The following is an 18,438-nucleotide window of genomic DNA, read 5'->3' on the forward strand; positions in this document are numbered from 1 at the left end:
CTGCATTGGCTTCCAGTTGCCGAGTTAATACATTACAAAGTCGCATCCATTGCACACAAAGTGCGAGCCACAAATGAGCCACAGTACCTTGCTGATTTCGTCAAGGAGCATAAACCTTCACGCGAGCTCCGGTCACCCTTGCAGAGGCTTTTGGCCGGGCATCGAACAAAGACGGTCACTGCATCGCACGCTTTCCGATGCATTTCTGTGGCCGTCTGGAACGCTCTTCCTTCCAAAATTAGGAAGCCACTATGCAGATTCAAATCGAGATTGAAAACTCACTTATTTAGAACTGCTTTGACTGCTTAGTTTGTTGTCCTTTCCCCGCCCCGCCGATTAGCACGGTTGGGTATGTATGGCACGAAAGAAGTTCAACATACATACGGTTGCTTAAAAATACAGAGGGGGGAAAGTGGGTCATAATCTGGAGAATACAGTATGTCCATGTTGGGGTTTTTAGAATGTGTCTGTGTGTACACTGGCTGTGAAGATATAGATATGTTTTGTATTCATGCCGTTCATGAGAAATGTCGTAAATGGAATTGTTTTCATTGCACTACATTGGAATGAAAACAGGGCTTTGTCACACCTGGTCTAACAAACCAGACGTAGGCTTGCAGATTAGTGTACAGCTTCATAAAACGTTATCATTAATATTTAAACACCGCATTGTCCACACCTATGAATATGTTAAGACATGAAACCATTCATTACGTGCAAGACGTGTTTTAATGAATACCCTCTGTGTATATTTTTTCCCTTTCCAAAATGATTGTAAGTTATTGTGAGTATGTGTGTAGAAAAACCACTGTTACGTGAGAGTTAATCAAAGCCCTAACACCTCTTTACCTTCCACGTGGTTCGCTCCATCTGTGTTTCCAGATTTAAAAGACTTTCCATACATGATTGCGACGCCTCATTTCTACATCGAATGTAACGTTCAGGGAAAGCCTCTACTGAAGACACTTGCACTTTAGCCACTTTACAAAAGGAAGGACTACTTGAAGATTCGTTATTACTTTTAACCACAACAACTTCTCCTTTCTGTCGTTTGGAACAAATGGGCTGTCATTGGACCTTGGTTTGTTTGCTAATTGTTGGGTTTTTGTGCTTGGTGCAGTTAATTTGTATCCATTCCTAGTGACGTTTGAGGTAATGCTCTTGCGCTCTCTAATAACTGTGCTCTCACACTGACCACGCTTGGTTAGTGTGGGTTTATAATGATAATAAAAAGTACAATTTCTAAACGCACGGAACACTTCACGAATCGGACGTGTTGTTCCATCGAGAACTCGGGAGGTTTGAAGCTGGAGCTCACCGTCCCTCGTATGCTCGCCTGAACAAGTGAGCCTTGAGCTGCTGCCTGATGATGGTGGATGGTGCTTGGATGATGCGTTGTTATTATTAAGTGGAGAGGGACACCGAAGACCGGTTCAGATATCGCACCTCCGATTAGCACGGTTGGCTACGTACGGTGCGAAAGAGGTTCAACATGCATACTCCATACGTGCATACCAATCTTCGCATATATACTCTTAGGTTCGTTCGGTAAAGTCACGTAGGTAAAAAATAAAATTAAAAGTTAATAAAAGTAATAATGGAAATAAATCACTTGATGCAGTAATTTTAGCTGTGACGGTTACACCTGATGACGAAGACTTGTGTTGCCTCAGAAACGTCGTGATTTATTATTTTAATTTATTTCCATTATTACTTTTATTAACTTTTAATTTTATTTTTTACGTACGTGACTTTACCGAAAGAACCTAAGAGTATGAATCCTTGCAGTCACGAAAGCTTCAAATCTAGAATCTTCGCATATGTTAGCCATGGTTATGGAATTGAACTCAGGTCAGCAGATTCACAGCACAGCTTGCCCATCACTGTACCCGCAAGCTCCACCCAACAGTCTCACATTTTCATTTCAATCATTAGAAGAGAAAAAAAACCTGTTACGTCCATTGGAACACCTAGAGGCTATATGTGAACACTGTACTTACAGAACCCAGGGGGCACGGCTACGCCACTGCCTTGCGTAATGCTGGGCATGCTGAGCAGTGGCTCTCACACTGCTTTCCAAGTTGCACCACGCCAGTTGGGCACGAGGATTGTGCCATCATCGCAAACGCTGCAGGGTGTCGTTTGCGTGAACACAAGGAGGCGTAGTGTATTGTAAACTAAACCAATTTTTTTCTAAACTATTTAATTTTACCAGGTAAGGCCCACTGAGCAATTTAGCTCTGTTTCAGAAGCGACCTGGTCACAAATGGTGGCTCAACGAACGAAGTGGGTTATCAAGTGGAAATGTTTACAGCAGCCAAATAGTGAAAATGCATGTTGCTTCTAAATGTGGAGAGAAAACCCAAAGAACCGGAGAAAAATCCATGCTACCAGGAGGATAACATACATACTCGAAATATACAGGCATCAAGGTCGGGATCGAACCCATGGCCTCCTGTATATTTTTTTGGAATAACAATTCTTGGAAAATCTATACAGTTAGTCAGACACTTCCAATGAAATGTTTTTTTCATTGGAGAAAATCTTTGCTATTTTATGGAGCAAAACAAATACAGCACAGGAAACATTTAATTGGAATTCTGACAAACTGAATGGATTTCCAAAGAACTGTTTCTCCAACGAAGAAGAAAAAAATCCAACAAGGTATATGACCAGTGGTGAGATGCTTAATATAAAGAAAATTATGAGTCTCATGTGTGGTTTAAAGAGTATATACAAAGATGTACACCTGGTCAGAGAACCCGAGGAAGACCAAGAAAGTGACGGATAGATGCCGCAAGCAAATGGACAGAGATGTAGATCACATTGACATGTGATATTCTATTCAATGCTTAATCGAATCAACAACCAACAGATGAATACATTATTTCAATAGTCAACAGTTACAGCTCTAAACACGTGCACACATAACGTGTCCCACCGCAGTCGGGAAAGTGTACTACACATCACAGAACCCATGAGTGGGGCTCCTGAGAATGAGGCCAATGTTTCAAGTGCTCAGCCTCCCCACACTTGACTCGAGCACATTCAGTCCAAATCAAGATGCGGCACAAAAGCGTGGTGAGGGCAGCCAAGAGTCCCAAAAGTCTCGGCGATACTTGGGACAATTTGACACCGCTGCATTTCCCAGAGTTTACCGATGACAAGCACGGGGCCTTATGTAACCGCGCACCCCGGCGTACGCTCCGCCTGCAGGATGGAGACGTTGCGTGGTGAGCGCTAGCGTGGAGCAACTGTGCCGAGGTACATCTCGGGACAAAAGGTTTGGCGCGAGCGCGTACCCCAGAAAGTGGGAATAAAATTGCGCGTGACCACGCACGTGAAGCAATGGAGAGTACGGCTCAGCCGCTGGGTTCCCAGACTCCTGAGGTCTGTCATGGACAACTTACGGCTTGCACTGCTAAATATACAAATTCATTTATAGATGCCCCCTGCCGCCACCCCCCCCCCCCCCCCAACAAAAATAATAGCAGGAAATTATAAAGAAAACAACATTTTTTATTTCTGAGACTGCACATCTTGCACCGCCAATCTCAATATGCTTACTAAACCTTTTGATGCTCTCCTATGCAAGGACATGGGGCCATCGCTTGCACAATATTCACTCACCTGTTGAGAAGAAGCTAAGAGGGGCATTGGAAATCAGTGGGACTTTTGTTAAGTGTAAGAACCAGTAAAGTGTTTATTTCAGTACCCATCTAGAGAAAGCAGTGCACAAAAACACTTTTCCTTTTTGTGTCTGGATATTTTCTTGTCTCATATGTAAGGCTGTGCTCGCCATGCGCATGTGTGCACATTTACTTATGGGATCATGTTCCAATTCAGAGAAAATAACAAGTATTTCATTGTTAACTAGAGCCGGTACATTTTCAAATGAGCTATGGTGTGACAGCCCACAGCAATATACGATAAAACAAACACCTTTTGTTTCAACTGAATCAAAGAAAACTATACCATAAATTATGGTCATGTGTTGTACAGTGTGATACTGTATTAACAAATGCCTAATTCAACCTAGTTTCTATTATTGGTCGAAAATACTGATCTTTGCAGAATATAACTGCATTGACATTAGTATATCTTCCGAATGCAGCCGTATCTACAGACGCTTCACAGGATACATTACTTTTTATCTGTATGCAGACGAGCACAAATGATTCTTAGCTCTTGACTTGAACAAGGGCAACAGTTTCAACTGCACAGAGTTCAAGAGGGAGAGAATTCCAGGACATCAGGAGCATAAGTCGAGAAAGGGTGACCCCCCCATGCAATGAAGGGTGACTTTATTGGTGTAGTGGAAAAAACGTGCCAGAGAGTAAAGTGAGATGAGTAGACTGGGTAAAGACCATAAATAATTTTAGACACAATCACTACACTCCTTTAGTGAATCCGATACTTGACAGGAAGCCAGTGGAGATACTGCAGCAATACTCGAGTGATACGATCACGACTTCACTGTACACGTGAGGAGCCAGGCAGCGGCATTCCGAATCATCTGTGACCTTAAAATAAGGGATTATGGGACACCGTAGAAGAGTGGCGTTACAGTTGTCAAGGCGAGACGTAATGAGAGAATGTTTCTCTACAAAATGTAACTTTTCTATGACATTTATCCTGGAAATATTTCCTGCAGGTAGATGCTGCTACAAAACGGTATTTGAAATGTCATTGGATGTTGATCGCCAACAAATGTATAAGATGGTGGAAAAACATGCAAACACGCGTGGATTCTGTAACGTTTCTGACGTGCAATCGTCCCCAGGAGTATTTAATTAGCGCTGATAACATTATCACAGCCTGTGGCAAGATGATGACACACGTCCAGACATCATGGCAACGAGAGGGGGAGAAGGGGAGGTACCGTGGGTGCCTTGGCTGGTGTCACACAAACTCCAAGCCTTTTTTGCTCTAGGATGTGTGTCCATGTGTTGGCCAACCCTTTGAACAATTTGTTCGGTGTTCAATAGGGTATGCCCCGAAAAGCAACACAACTCTGTAGGAAAGTTTGGTTCATATTTGATCATCTACTACTAAAATTATTATGACCCCACCCCACCCCACCCAAGCCACAGAGATGGACAGATAGCCAGACAGGAGATAGATGGACAGAGCTATTACACACTGAAAATACTTTCAACCGTAGTTTGAAAGCGTAAACAAAATTCTATAATGCAACTATTACAATACTGTATAGACACAATACAGTGATTTATGGAATGTGGATCATTTAAGCGGACCCCCATAACTGTAGGTGTGGGAGGGCGTAAATGGTGATTCAATCAACTGAAATAGCTCGCAGGCAGAATAAGGAGGAGGCTGTACTGTACTAGATTTTAATTTGGGTTTTTTATGGATTAAGCCAAACCACTGTCGCGACCAAAAAAATGTACTCGCCGATTTTAAGATTGCAGCTTTGCTTGGAATTTCCCACTACCCGCATACACAACGGTATTTGCTCTGGAGGTAAATCATGCGGCAAATTGCACGTGGACAATTTAAGGCCGTTTTCCCTAAAACGAGCGATTGTAAAATGCGATGAGACATTAACATCACGAGCTCAGGTTAATTGAGGCTCGGGTTAAAATGCGGATCTGTGCGTACTGATGGTAATGAGTGCACGTCTCAGCAACGGAAGGACACAATTCTCTGAGAGTGGACATCATTTATAAAGATACTCTACTCCTTTAATTCTCAATATGTAATAATTTACCACCCCTTTATCAATCCACGACGAGATGAAGGAACACCCTCCCCACACCTCGTCAGCATAGGTTGGTGAAGAGGGGCAGCCGACGACTTAGAATGGAACTCGGTGACTGGGTTCATAACAATGTGCCACCAGCACCACCTCATTCTCTGTTCCCTTTGGCTAAAGAAAGCCAGCCTCCTCAATCAGCACTGTTCTGAAACAGATTTGTTTGTCAAAAAGCCAATATCATGAGCACATTTTAGAGACGATTACCCCCATTAATCTCAAATGCTGTAGCTAATCAAAGCAAGTCAAAGTGTCTCCCTGACCAAAAGTGCAGAGCGCACTCTCCTCCATTAAAGGCCTCGAGTCAGTCATTAAAGAAAAGAGATATTGCCATGGCCTGGGCCAACCTTTTGGCAGGATAACTAATGTTGGGTTCTTATCAAGTGGTACTCATTTTGTTGATCCTGCAGGGATGATAGGCTCAGTTGGTACCTATCAGGGATTTTAACTTGCAACCATCTGATTTGCAATTCACATGCTTCAATACCAAATTAATCATTACAATGACACAAACGCCTACTCAAATAGAGCATTATGGAGTCCAAGAATAAGCAATCATGAACATGAAATATTGCATCTTAAGGGCAGTGGAAATCATTTGTGTTCGAAGACGTGCTTACTCTCACGATACATGTATTGAATCATGCGCGTGAGATCAATCACTTACGGATTATGCAAGTTGATGCTGAAGTTGCATTTATGCTAACGGAGTGAACAATGCAGTACATGAAGAAGACCAAACACAGAAGAAACTACACAAAGAAGGTGAAAAGGGAAGACAAATTCGAATCGAATCTCAACACGAATCTTGACCCGATCATGATCTAAAATAGTGACAATTTATTTCTTTGGAAAAATGCCTCTACCAACACGTGAATTGGGGCTTTGGTCTCAAACAATTTCATTTGCAAAAAGAATAATAGGCTTTTTTTACCCTTTCTATGTTATTACCATAAAGAGTAAAGTCTCTTCTTTCTTATCATTATGATACTGTAAAAAAGGTCCCATAGACAATTGTATTTGCACATTGATGCGATCATAGGTACACACCTTTATAAGGCCACCTGTGCACTCCCCCATACTCGGTTTGACAATCGCACCCCCCTATCCCCCACCAGCTTTGATAACACTGGTCAACAAAAAAAACCATTTAATTTTCTGGCCTGGACTTTTGCGGCTTTTTTAGACTAATTTCAAGGTGCTGATTCCAAATCTGATCGCAGATTTGCTCTATCACATCTCATTTTTATGCTATCGGCATACCCCATTTTCATTGATTTTACCCGAAATTAACTCTGTCACTTATGATTGCAAGTTGTTGCGAGTCAGTGACTGCTTTAGTGTTAAAATATGGTAGCTGTATTTTCAGGATAGTGTGTTTATAATATCATTTTATGTAGATATCCACATTTATTTAATATTTTTCTTCTGCAGTTTTTATTGAAAATGCAATATTTGACATCTAAAAAACCTGATGTGATAGACAAAAACTGATACCAGATTTGGAATCAGCACCCCAAAATTACCTTCAAACCTTTGGAATACTTTATGCCAGAAAAAGTGTGTTGACCAGTGTAATGCACAATTTTTTTTTATAAGAGTCAAGCAGAAAAGTCTTGAATACGAGACCGACTGCAAGCCACCACAGCGGAGCAGGCGTTGCCATTCCTCACAAGCCTCCTGCAGATGGGGGTGGCCTGAGGCAAGCAGGAGCCGAACAGCAACAAAAAAAATCTCGCATTCCTTCTCCATATAAGGGAAGGCTGACTGTCGATAGAGTTTGGCTGGCAAAAAACTATCCCATGAAAAAGATGCGTTTGCATTGACGTGCCCAAGTAATGCATTACTAAGTGTTATTACGGACTCCCACAATATTGAGTTTCCCCACCCCCCTCTCTCTCTCTGTTACTCTCCACTCGGCGCTGTATATCATCTATTGCTTTATTTAAAGAGGCATGGGAAGGCCTCCTGTTTATTTACTGACTGAGGGACAAGGTCCATTGTGGCTATCGATGAGCTGTTAACTGACCCGACCTTTCACCTTCACCGTTGCATTTATGTCACAAGACAAATATTTTATACGAACAGAGAACACTTTTTTTTTTTTACACAAACTCAACACGTTCTTCAACAGCAACACTGCCCTGAAGAAAACAATAGTCAAGGTCATGGGCAGGAATCCTTCTTCGCAAACTCACATTCATCTCTCTGCTGTGAAGAAGGTCTATTGCCGAATACCTGGCCTGTTATACGTTTCTTTCCTCTTTAGCGAAGCGTTATTGACGAATGTGCGTTCAGCTTTTGTTATTTGTACTTGTACACCCAGGGCCAATGCAGGTATGACAATTATTTTAACATTTTCTTCACAACATTATACCACTGGGCTAAGAATGAGAGGAAGGAACATTTTTAATTGCTCTTGTTTTTCTTCAATAAAGGCCATCCGGCAGGGCACAAACGCTTGTAACATCAACAGCAAATGCGCAGTTGGCAGGGACCTTAAATGTATAACTTTTTTTTATGAGCGATGCACGGAGATCCGTAGGTGCAACAACACAGAGGGCAATGTGCATAAAAGTACAAACTCAAAAGGTAGGACTACGAAAAAGAGAGATTAACAAGGATTTCCCATAATAATAATATGATAATAGGGGTAGACTGGTGGTGCAGTAGTTCCCACGCTGTTACATACCCAACAACCTGAGTTTGATTCCTGGCCACAGCAAACATCAGTGGCGAGAGAGATCTAAAACAATCCCGGGTAAACCTTTGTTAAACCCGCACTGACCATCGTGAAGCATGTTCAAGCAACCCCCGACAAAGCATGGGGAGGCCTTCATCCAGCAGTGAATTGAGAAAGGGCTTTAAAAACTAACAACAGTGATGTCCTCATGAGTATCAGACATTGGAATGTGCAGACTCTATGATCCAAGCAGGTAAGGTAAGAGTGCTAGTTCGTGAGCCCTGAACTGTATAACGTACTGAATTGTGTGATCAGATGGGCAGTGAAATGAGATTAGCAGATTCTGTTACTCACAGCCAAATACACCACGTGGTGTAATATATTGGGGAAAATGTACAGAGAAAATCAGGCACCATCGGATTTTTCTTACAATCTCAAGCCACTGCTGATTTGCAGCTGAACTTCTGTACATCTTAGCTCTGTAAGTGCAGGCCTAAACTGCATACCACACTGCTTTCTTTAAATATAGATTGAAAACTAATTCCTTTAAAACAGCTTTTAGTGTTTAGTTTGTTGTCCTCCCCCCGCACCTCCAATGAGCACAATTGTCTATGCACAGTGCAAAAGAAGTTCAACATCCAAACATACCGTCACTTATTGACCCAAGGTCCCTCTTGCAAAAGAGGTTCGCCGTCTCAACGGGTCATGGCAAACTAAAATCATTCAATCAATATCACCAATTGGTGTCAATGGGTTTTTCTGTAGTCAATAACGGTTATGTAGGTTTGCATGCTGTAAAGTTATTACGACCCAGACCTCCCTTCAAAATGAGACTCGATCATGACGTGCTTTTGCCTGGTCTATTATAAAAGGTGTTTGTTAATCTCTAATTGATAACAAGATTTCAGAGGTAATGGACAGCTGGAAAGTTCCCGACCACTTTCAGGACATCACTCCTCACAAAGACACAACAACCTCGTGTGTTTCTGCAAAGACCTAATTCAGTCCGACCACAGTAGACGATCTGTCCGACCTGCACTCAAAAAGAGCGGCGTTCAACAGTGTGCCAGTTATCGAGTTGTCTTCTCCTGAAACGTGTGAATTAAACATGCACTTGAGTGAATTTTCTCTGGGGAGGTCACTTGTCCAAGAGGATGTGTTCCTTCACCTCAGCGTCCAAAAAAATGCCTTCGGTCTACACTGTGGCCGGTTACACGTGGCTGTGTGTATCAATAAGCACACAGTCGGCTTCCTTTGGCGCAGTACAGCTCCCACAGGGCTCTCTGCAAGAAGAGTGGGTCATTGTGTGCTGTTTTATGAGTAAATTAACCAACGCCAGTATATAAGTAAAATTCCCCACAACAAAAAAGGGAGCTTTTATAAACAAGGAACATGCAGCTTCACAGAACCAGTCCCCTTTTAGATGTGTGGGTAAAAGAAAACAGGAGCTTAATTGTACAGTGTGTTGCATACTGCTAGAGGGAAAGTGTGCTCTCTGCATTAAAATAAGTAAAATATCTAATAGGGGTTTTCCCCTTTTTTCTGGCAACAAAACTGACACCTTTTGCAAGGAATCATGCTTACATTAACCACAATACCTTGCATTTGACTGCAGGTATTGTGGTTAATGTAAGCATGATTCCTTGCAAAAGGTGTCAGTTTTGTTGCCATAAAAAAAAAGGGGAAAAACCCTATTAGTATATTTTGGTACTGGCAAAGGAGGTCCCATGAAGTAGCATATCATTAACAGCTGCAACACAAAACAAATTGTGTGTGGACATGTCGAGTTATCTATTGAGCCCACATTCTCCAATCTCCTTGTCTGCCTCTCACCACCTCTTATCTCAACATTTCTTAAGGTCTCGTCTCTCATTCTGCACTGTGTTCATCTTTCTCTCTCTGTGTACACACACACACTTGGATGCGGGTGTGTGCACACTCACAGATGCCCAGACGTGTTTTAGCCCGGACTAATCCAGCTGCTGTGATGTCAGTGCCTCGTGACCCTGGCTTGACAAGTGCAGAGAAGGGCGAGTCTCAAGACAACTCCCCAGGTCACCACTTACTCACCAGAACCCAGCGATCCCTAAACCTGTGGCCTCGGCTAAAGACATCGGCCACCCAATGACAGGAGTGGCATATATGCAACCAGTGACCAAGCCAAAGAGTCCGACCAACGAAATTCCCAGCCATGGCGACGGTCACTTGTAAATTGCTGTTGCTGGGATGCACGGGTCAGCTCTAATTGGACTCGATCACGTGGCTCGGATCAGATCAATGAACCAATCCAGAATAGATCCGATCCAAATGTATACAGCTACAATTGTGATCAGTCCGTTTGTCCAGATTTAACATTAATTATTGTACAATACAAATACAATACGAATTTGTATTTCTATTTTTGCATGGTAATCGCACAATACTTTGAGATATAAATATAATAAATAACAGAAGCGTTAGTGAACATAGTATATTCATTAAATAATAGAAACAATGATCAATTCACGAATCATATTGTGAATCTTATAGCTATATCACACCCATTGCAAAATATGAGAAAAAGGAATTGATTGGTGTATTATTGAATCCTGACTGCTGAAGTCATATCCATTATTCAAGATCAAATACAAAAGAATCAGAGCGTCTAATGAGGACGTCACCTTATCGGTAGGTACCATTCGCAAAGCATTGTCTAATTTGCTACAAAACTCGGGCCATCAAATTCCAACCCAAACCAAAGGTGCATCGCAAGTGTACACCGTTGCACATCAACCCCCTGACAGGGAAGCACCTCCTGTGAGAAATGCAGCCTGGTGAACGGGTGTACAAGTGCAGCCATCATCATGGTGGCCACGTGTTATGTATATTGCTTGTGGGGTCCAATCTGGTGCAGTATTTGCATCGGTCTCAAATCTGCCAAATGTATGTATGTAGAACTTTTTTCCCACCATATGTAGCCAATCGTGCTATCATTGCCTTGTAGCCGCAGACTAATGCCCGTTTTCAGGCCAGGTGCTGAGTCAGCTTATGCCCACAGGGGCAGCTGCCACTGGGGGTGCCCTTTTTAAAAAAACAGTACTTGAGATGTCATGTAAAGTGCTCGGAGACACCTCAGCATACAGGGCGCTATATCAAAAACAAATCTTATCCACCATCATTATTATTATTATTAATGCTCGTAGGTCGACCTGGTCAAACAGACTGAAAACACAGTATGTTCTTGAAACAGTCTTGAGATTCAGTGAGGTTTGTCTGGATAAATAAAGGGCATTCAACAACAAGAATTTTACACATTCCCAAAAATAAGTATTCTCTTGCATCCACCTTTCAAACAACATACCCCCCCCCCCTGTGCTGGCTTGACTGTGCCACCATGTGTTAATGATTGATTCTCAATAATGGTTAAAATAAATACACTATTTTAGATCAGTAACGATAATGACCCACGGTAGCACGGTGGCTAGGGCACCGTGCTATGATCCCGGCCACCTGAGCTAGATTCTCAGCCATGGCTAACATCAATGGTGAGTGATGACTGAACTGGTCCTGGGTGCCCCCCCACACTAACCCACAATGACCAATGTGGTGAAGTATGGTCAAACAATTCCCATGAATGGCATTTGGGCAGGACCTTCAAACAGCAGTGGATGGACAAAGTGCTGTGAATAATTATTATGTGTATCCTTACATGCTGGCTCATGCCAAGTTACCTGTTACTAGGTGAGATAAGGAATTCAGAAAATCCAGATAAGATAACCCCCGTTAACAATGTGTTCTGGGTACAGTGCTTTGCAAAACATTTCTTTAACGGGTGGAATTATTGCACACACCTGAATCTGGTGAAGAAACGTCTCAGTGTCTTCAACAACAAATTACAATAATGACATGTGTTCAGACTAAAGTTGTGTAATGCTTTTGAGCCACTAGAATGAACGACGATGTGATGTGTGGTATTAAAGGTCTAAAGCCATCAACTGTACATTCACCTGCATGAACAACAAGTCCTCGAGCCACATTACTCATCCGACCATGCAGGGAAAGAATACATTTTATGAATAATAACTGATGATTAAAAATATACACCCCTTTGTCAATCAACTGCTTTCGTAAGGACTCCTCCACAAGCCATTGCAGGTCATGATGAAAGTTTGACCATTGAGTTGTACGAATCCCTTACTGTAGTATGTAATCAGTAAGCGATCCAGCTTGTATAGATCAGGTTTGATGACAAGGCCCTCGGGGGTGAGTGTGATGTGTTTACACCAGACTGGTGGCAGACCTCAACTGTATTGTCGGCTTTCAGGGTCAGATGGGTTATAGAGGCGGCTGCAGCAACATGCTTTGTGCGGAAGGTTGGCAATGAACCACAATTCGCTTGGCGAGTTGAAAGTGATGCAGATTACACCGCAGGGTTAAAACAACACAAAGTGACTCACTACGAGCACTGCCCAAATATATACCAGTAGATTGAGAGGCAAAGGAAAGCAACAGAAAGTAATGGAGAGATCGATAGGCAGATAACATAGCTGGATCTTTTTTTTAATTGAGACAGTCCTTTGGCAATCCACTGCTCGATGAAGCCCCCCCCCCCACACCCGTGTCATTTGTGCGGTTGTTTGACCGCAATGCACACCAGGTGGTGCAGGTGGATGAAGGGGGCAGCCCAGGGTCGCTTCACTTGCCACTGACGTTAGCTGTTGACGGGAATCGAGCTGAGGTCACCGGGTTCATAACGTAGTACATGACCCACCACTCCATTTCCATAGCACAGAAACTACAAGTGAATTCGCCCAAAACACATGCCACAGTGCGGTGTTCTTCTCGTTAATGATCTACCAGTGATTCACCGGGGTTAGGTTCGTACTTTTTTTTGTGACCAAGGCTAAAACATTTTTCATTTACAAACCAAAAGGGTCATAGACCGTCACATTGACGGTAGCCCACTGGCGACGAGACACGGGCGCTTAGTATTCGGATTCAACCACACGACGATGTTGGCGCTTGTGCGTGCGATTTTTTTCTGAGCGTGCCAGTGCAGGTTGCAACATCGCATCGGTGGCGGGCAGGAGGGTGGTGGATTGTGGGCTGAGACGCTGCTGCTCCACCTCATACCGGAATGCCCAGGATATGCTGCGGAGCCAGTTGAGCCACTCGCCCAGAGCTTCCTTAACACCTCGCGATATCTCAGCATGTCTCCGTTTGACGGACTGTACACACCGTGGGGTTTTACCAGAAGCGTTCCAAACCTGCTCGACTCTGCATCACTGTAACGTGCAGGGGGCCCCTCGAATTACTTTCGCGCATGACTGCTGGCGGAAGGGCCTTCACGAGAAGGGAGCTTTAGAAAGCACCTCGCGGGGGTATTTGGCCTCCTCTTCCATGGTGGCCAGACATCTTGGAAGAAGTGCGGAGTACACACACTTAATGCCATTCACCCGTGTCGTCCCCATGTGTACAAAGATGGTTATGGGGGGGGGGGGGGTTAAGGAACTTTTCTACTCTTTCAGCATGATAAACTGGGCGACCAGCGTTCATTTCCCAGCCACAGCGAACATCAGTGGCAAGAGATATCTGAACCGGTCCAGGGCACACCCTCCCCCACCACCTTAACCAAAACCGTGCTGACCAGCGGGGTGAAGTATGGTCAAACAACCCCCATGACGGACATGGCATGGGGTGGGGGCCTTCGTCCAACCAGGAACTGAAAACACCAATTGCAGATAAATTCAAGAAAGCTACAGTAAATAACTCGAAAAATCACAACTCAACACCAGTAGTGACTGTGAAGAGAAGCTTTTCGTTTGGGAAACATAGAAAAGCAGTTTGATTTGCATGAACCGATATATTTTTCATAATTCTTAAGAGACAGAATCACAATCTTTAATTATCCTGGAGAAATCTAATGATCCATGAAGCTCTTTTTCACAGATGTCCAGTAGGGACGGGTCAAAAAGTTACAGCAACAAGCAATCATTGTATATCATTGTACAATAATACAACCATTGCAGTTCTGGCTTCACCACCTGCATGTGGAATTGTCGTTGTTGCTCTGCATCTACTACATCAGCCATACAAAATCAGAAAAGAAAAAAATGCATACACCCTACGATGAATATTGGGTTCAGAAACATGGTTCCGTGGGACAAAAACGAAAAAGTACCCACACGGACAATGCAGAAGTGCACGCTTGGAATTACACTGAGAGACAGAATGAGGAACAGGTTCATTGGCAAACATGTCAAACTGTTAAGAAGAGTAAATGGGCTTGGCGGCAGGGTATGTCGGGTCAAAGGGATGATGGCCGGTGGTCAAGAATGGCGACGGAGTGACAGCCAAGCAATGGAAAGCATCTGAGATTGTTGTATCCTGAAGAAGATGGAGCAATGAAGTCAGCTCGTGTGCAGGTGTTCGGTGGATAGCTGCACCGTAGGATCGTGAGAGATGATAGCGACGTGGGCAGAGATTCATCCAGCAGTGAACTGACCATGGCCCGATGTCAATGGATACACAATAACCTATAACTGTCATTTTGTTTCAATGTTAGTCCTTGAATTACAAGCATTCACCTGTAAACTAAAGCAGGCACGATTCTTAACACTGTAATCTCTAATGTGATATTTGCAGCACGGTATCAAAGTTTGTGTGCATACGTTTTGTGTTTGCATGCAGCGATGTGAGCCAATATAGCAGGTATTTATGTAGATGTAAACTACAAAAACAACAGTTACTGGATACGACATTGAATAAAACAGCCTAGAAATTAAAGTACAGTGAAATCTTCCGCAAACACAGTGTCGTAATACTGGACGTGTCTGCACACGTGCACTGCACGGCACATGTGTAGTGACATAGAATCGGTCACTTAGCAGCATAGCTCTGGTTGATGGTAGTAAAGGGGATCTGCAGCTCACAGCAGCCCCGACTGACATCAGGTCACGTGATAGACCAGAGAGAGGGATCTAGGGGAAAGGTTACGGAAGGGGCACATCGAGAACCTGCTAGTAGGTTCCAGAAGGGGGGCGTGGCCAGGGCGGAGCCAGGCCACGCTGACAGTAGAAAAGGGGCCCCAGGGAGGGGACCTCGGGGCTGTCGTTTGGAGTGGAATCCCCGTCATGCTGCTGGAGTCTTCGTAGGCGTAGGCGTCTCCATCATCTCGGCGTCGTCAGTCAGCACGTATGTCACAAATATCGAAGTCTTTATGTCAATTTTTTACAAAAAGAACTGAACGGTATTAACATTCCAGACAGATACGGCCATGCAAAGTGGGTTAATTAGTGAAATGAAACCGATTAATTAAATGTATTAAAGCAGCAGCAGATAGTGTCACAAATTTAATAAAGCCTCCACAAATTGCAAATTACAGGACAGAATATGGGGGAGAGTTGTCGTACAGTGTTAATCTAAACGGGGCGCTGCAGTAACAAGATGTTAACTACTTCGCCTGGTATACAAAAGGTTGTGAGTTAAGTTTGCATGTTCTCCCCGTGGTCGCATAGATTCCTCCAGGTTTTCCCCCTCCACATTTAGAAACATGCATTTAGAGTATTTGGCCGCGATATATTTCCACGTGGCAAGCCACTTCGTTGGGCTATCGTTTGTGGCCAGGTCACTTCTGAAAAATATCTATACGGTATAGCTCATTGGCGCTTACCTGGTAAGATCAAAAAGAATGTAATGTTTTTTTAGTTTAAAGAGGTCTTTGCTTTGACCCAGTACGACCCCACTTCTATCGCTGGCCAAGGCTGAATCAGAGGCAAGGACCCCCACCTCTCCTACATTAACCAACCCGTACTGACCAGCGTGAAGTATGGTCAAAATAACTCTCATGACTGACCCAGTGTGCAGAGGCTTTCCTCCATGAGTGAACTGACAAAGGGCTGTAAATTATTATGAATACCACAATGCGAGCATCATCTCTTTTTTGCCGAGTAGTTAAAATATCCTCGTAAAACTATCGGTGTTGTATTGTACCCAAATAAATAAACAACGGGCATCTTTTACCACTAGAATACTGCACAAAACAAATGTCCTGTAATGTATATTCTATGCAATAGTTTTTTTCTGCCAACTCTGTAATGTATATCTAATGGAACAAGACTCTGTAGTTCTGACAACCACACCGCAGGCCACACCTGGCATATCATCTGCGGTGCCCCTATGGAATAGAATTCATATTAATAAGTCATTGCAATGGCTAGTACTAAATCGTGAAATTCTGCAGACTCGTCGAAAATATAGTACTGAACCGATACAGGGCGATCATTCACAGAAATCCCACTGAATTCGAATGACCCGCTCACGTTCTTTTAAAAAAGTGAGTGAACGTTGTTAAAGTGATGACTCTGTATCGTACACTTAAATTAGACCCAAAATACGCGTCAAAAAAGTCACATGACTATTGTGTCGTCTATGCAAAAGAAACCATTGGCCTCTTGCTTGAAAAAGTTGCATTCTGGTCCTCTTGAGCCATATATCAATGTTAAAAGGTAGACATAGATATTGTGGATTTAAGCTGTCAGCACCCGGTGAACTACGAAGCCTTTTTCCACAGGCATACAGTGCTCTAATACGTGTACCGAGATTGGGAGGAAACACGTGTCTCGCCTTTGCAACAACGTCACTTTTCTCTACAACTTCTCCCTATTATTTTAGCAGCATATCTGCAAATGGATCGCACCCCCTGTATAAGCAAGAACGTATTCAAATTGGAGAACCCTGGTACAGAAAAGGCACGCCAAAATGCGTTCACCGTAATCATTCACAGCTTCCATTGAATTTGCAGCGTAAGTGGTATCGACCACGCCTAAGGTGGGCCCGCTCTGGCACCACGGGCTGCCTCATTGGTGTTGCCAGAATGCACGGTAAACAGTCCTTGCCGCTGAACTAAACAAAGGGACATTGTTGTTACACTGGTACCCAAAACCGTACCTGTATATATGAATATAGTGTGCATGTGTGTGTGTCGTCTCACTCTGTATCTCCCAAATGGTACGTCGTACGGAAAAATAGGTAGAAATGTCTCTCTTGGCGAGGACAAACCCATAAATGTCGCCTTTCCCCACCCCCCAAATTACGAAATATAATGTACAACCCAAACCAACAGACGCCAACATCATCCAGAAGAGCTACTCGCGTTGTATTGGTAGCATCATGCGGAGGTTCGGTTTCACAGTTTATATTGAAACCCATTCTGCATGGTCCCTTAAACAATGCCCTTTGGCTTCCACGTGGTGACGTCACCCATACAGGGCTGAATTACTTTATGATGTCATCGCACAGTCAACGCCGTAAGTTCAAGAGGGCAAGGGCGCGGTGAAGTAACATCCTGGGCAAATGCATGTGCCAGTGCTAGTTCTCAATATGTTTAAACACACACATGCAAGGCTCACAAAAGCCCTAAACTACTATTAACAGCCAAATCGATCCGCCAACATGTTGATGTTCTCCTTCATATTCTTGCGCTTGGGAGTCGCTTAAGGCAAAGGCAATGGCAGGCCAACATTTTTTCGCTATGAAAGTTAATGCGGTGGGCATTGTGGGGTTATTTATACCCTTAGATTTTTTTCGGTAAAGTCATGTAGGTAAAAATTAAAAATAATAGAAATAATAATAGAAATAAAATAATAAATCACGACGTTTCAGAGGCAACACAAGCTTCCTTCATCGGGTGTAAAAAAGGCACAGCAAAATAATTGTAGTTATTTTTATTTTTACCTACGTGACTTTACCGAAAAAAACCTAAGAGTATGAATTCTTGCAGTCACGAAAGCTTCAAATCTAGAGTTATTTATACCGTTACACAATAAGTTCATAAAAAAACACACACGTTTCGTAACTAAATCTGCACGCTAACACAGCTGCTGTTGCAGTTCACGTGGGTTTAACCATTAATTATGTCGCATTTTTTTCATAGTTGCCTATTAAATATTGAAACGAAAACTCCTACATTTCTCTCCTCCGCCACCACCAACTCTCCCAC

General features: G+C 43.2%; 1 protein-coding gene across 1 annotated transcript in view; it reads right to left on the reverse strand.

The window, feature by feature from the left end:
* Window positions 1–18,438, reverse strand: part of LOC133346476 (unconventional myosin-Ie-like) — a 113,433-nt gene that overhangs the window by 70,351 nt on the left and 24,644 nt on the right. The gene's annotated exons all lie outside the window — the stretch shown is intronic.

The sequence above is a fragment of the Lethenteron reissneri genome, chromosome 24 (genome assembly GCF_015708825.2).
Source record: "Lethenteron reissneri isolate LAM-NWPU_2019-01 chromosome 24, ASM1570882v1, whole genome shotgun sequence".
Lineage (NCBI taxonomy): Eukaryota > Metazoa > Chordata > Hyperoartia > Petromyzontiformes > Petromyzontidae > Lethenteron > Lethenteron reissneri.